Source organism: Rattus norvegicus, chromosome 20 (assembly GCF_021556685.1).
Source record: "Rattus norvegicus strain SHRSP/BbbUtx chromosome 20, alternate assembly SHRSP_T2T, whole genome shotgun sequence".
NCBI lineage: Eukaryota > Metazoa > Chordata > Mammalia > Rodentia > Muridae > Rattus > Rattus norvegicus.
The window spans coordinates 13598239-13600433 of record NC_141553.1 but is presented as its reverse complement, the minus strand read 5'-3'; the positions used below and the strand labels follow the sequence as shown (position 1 = coordinate 13600433).

The window sequence follows — 2195 nt, the reverse complement described above, 5'->3', positions numbered from 1 at the left end:
TTGGTCCAATCAGCATAATGTCATCAATATAGCGAACCAATGGGGTATTTTGTGGAAGAGACAGATGATCAAGATACCTTCTAAGTTATGACACAAGGCAGGAGAGTTCATTTATCCTTAAGGCAAAACCGTAAAGGCCAAAGGCAAATACCAATGGCCTTGCCAACTGAAAGCAAATTGCTTCTGGAGGTCCTTATGGACAGGTACCAAGAAAAAGGCATTTGCTAGGTCAATAGCTGCGTACCAGGTAACGGGAGAGGTAGTAACTTGCTCAGATAAGGACACTACATCTGGTATAGCCGCTGCGGTCGAAGTTACTAGCTGATTTAGTTAACTGTCATTCTCCACGATCCACCTGTCTTCTGCACTGAGTCCTTGATGGTGGCGCTGTTTCCTGCAGTTCCTCCAAGGCATGCGCTATTGTTTCTGATTCACTCCTTCCATCTAGTCTTTCTAGACAGCGTAGCCCTCATTCCACAGGTCAGATCTGTCACAGCAACACCCCACATTCCCGGTGCCAACTTGTCTTAGGGTTTCTATGGCTGCAACAAAACACCAAGTCGGGGAGGAAAGGGTTTATTCAGCTTACACTTCCATTTTCCTGTTCATTTTTTTTTTTTTTTTGAATACAAATGCTTTATTTAACAGTTGCAGGTCATTCCATGGGCTAAGGAGTGGATATCCAGAACCCAGCAGCAAGGTCAGCACAACCTCCGAGCTTCTCTTTCTGACTCCAACAGGGTGAGCACATCACTCTCTAGAACAGGGCCTTTGACGTTTCGGATGATAGAGCGGCTGGTGTCATCCATAAATTCCACTCGCACCTGCGTGCACTGTCCCTGCGATCCGGTCCCGCCCAGCGCTTTAGTTACCCTAGCCAGCTTGATGGGCTGCACGCGACTCGTGTCCATGATGGCGGAGATCTAGCGGAGAGTTGCTGTTCATTCTTGAAGGACAGGAACTCAAACAGAGCAGGATCCCGAAGGCAGGAGCTGATACAGAAGCCATGGACTGTTGCTTACTGGCTTGCTTCCCCTGTCTTGCTCAGCATGCTCTCTTACAGAATCCAGGACCACCAGCCCAGGGATGGCACCGTCCACCACAGTCTGGGTCCTCCTCCCTTGATCACTAAATGAAAAAATGCCCTACAGTTGGATCTCAGGTAGGCATTTCCTCAACTGAGGCTCCTTCTTTTCCTCTCTGATGGTTGTAGCCTGTGTCAAATTGACCCCAAACCAGCCAGTACGCCATTCCAGCATGGATGACCACACACAAAAGCTGCGTCATGGGGCTGGGGATTTAGCTCAGTGGTAGAGCGCTTACCTAGGAAGCGCAAGGCCCTGGGTTCGGTCCCCAGCTCCGAAAAAAAGAACCAAAAAAAAAAAAAAAAAAAAAGCTGCGTCATGCAGGGGCTCTCTGTACCTCTGCAGACTGACCCTCTGGCTGAAACAGTTTGCTATCATTTTAGCCTGGGGGTGGGGTTAACTTTTTATTTGGTAAGTTTCATGTATTTCCTGAGCCCTACAGGTCTCCTTCAAACTTGCAGCATGGAGTGATTCTTTTGATTCGGAGGAAAGACTTAGATAATAATGGCCCCAAAGCCAGTCCTCGCCTGGCTTCAACTCCTGCCCAGTGCCAATTCCACCATCCTGTCTTTTTTTCTTTTTCTTTTTTTGTGAAAGTGTAGAGCATCAGTATACTTAGCATGCTGTCACATGTTCAGATGACTATGGTAATGATCAATATTGACCATAATGAAAGTCAAGTCCTAGAAATAACATAAGATTTTTTTTTAATTTGGCCTTAGATCAGTAGTTATGGCAAAGTAAGCAGCCAGATGGAAGCCAAGGAGAGAAATTAGGAGATCTTACTGTTCTCTCTCTCTCTCTCTCTCTCTCTCTCTCTCTCTCTCTCTTGCTTATATTCTTTTTTTACTGCATTTTTTATTTACATTTTAAATGTTATCCCATTTCCTGGTTTCCCCTCCAGAAACCCGCTATTCCACCCCACCCCTATGAGGGTGCTCCCTCACCCACCAATTTCCTCCCACCTCCCCACCCTGACATTCCCCTGTAAGGGCATGGAGCCTTTACAGGACCAAGGACCTCTCCTCCTATTGATGTGCGACAAGACCATCCTCTGCTACATATGCAGATAGAACCATAGGTCCATTCCTGTGTGCTCTTGGGATGGTG

The 2195-nt window shown here is 46.9% G+C and overlaps 1 pseudogene across 1 annotated transcript; it reads right to left on the bottom strand.

Moving 5' to 3' along the window:
- Positions 1-563: 563 nt before the first annotated feature.
- On the bottom strand, positions 564-934 carry Rps28-ps4 (ribosomal protein S28, pseudogene 4; annotated as a pseudogene). The gene has a single exon (XR_015645699.1). The product of XR_015645699.1 is annotated as a ribosomal protein S28, pseudogene 4 (transcript).
- Positions 935-2195: the final 1261 nt, after the last annotated feature.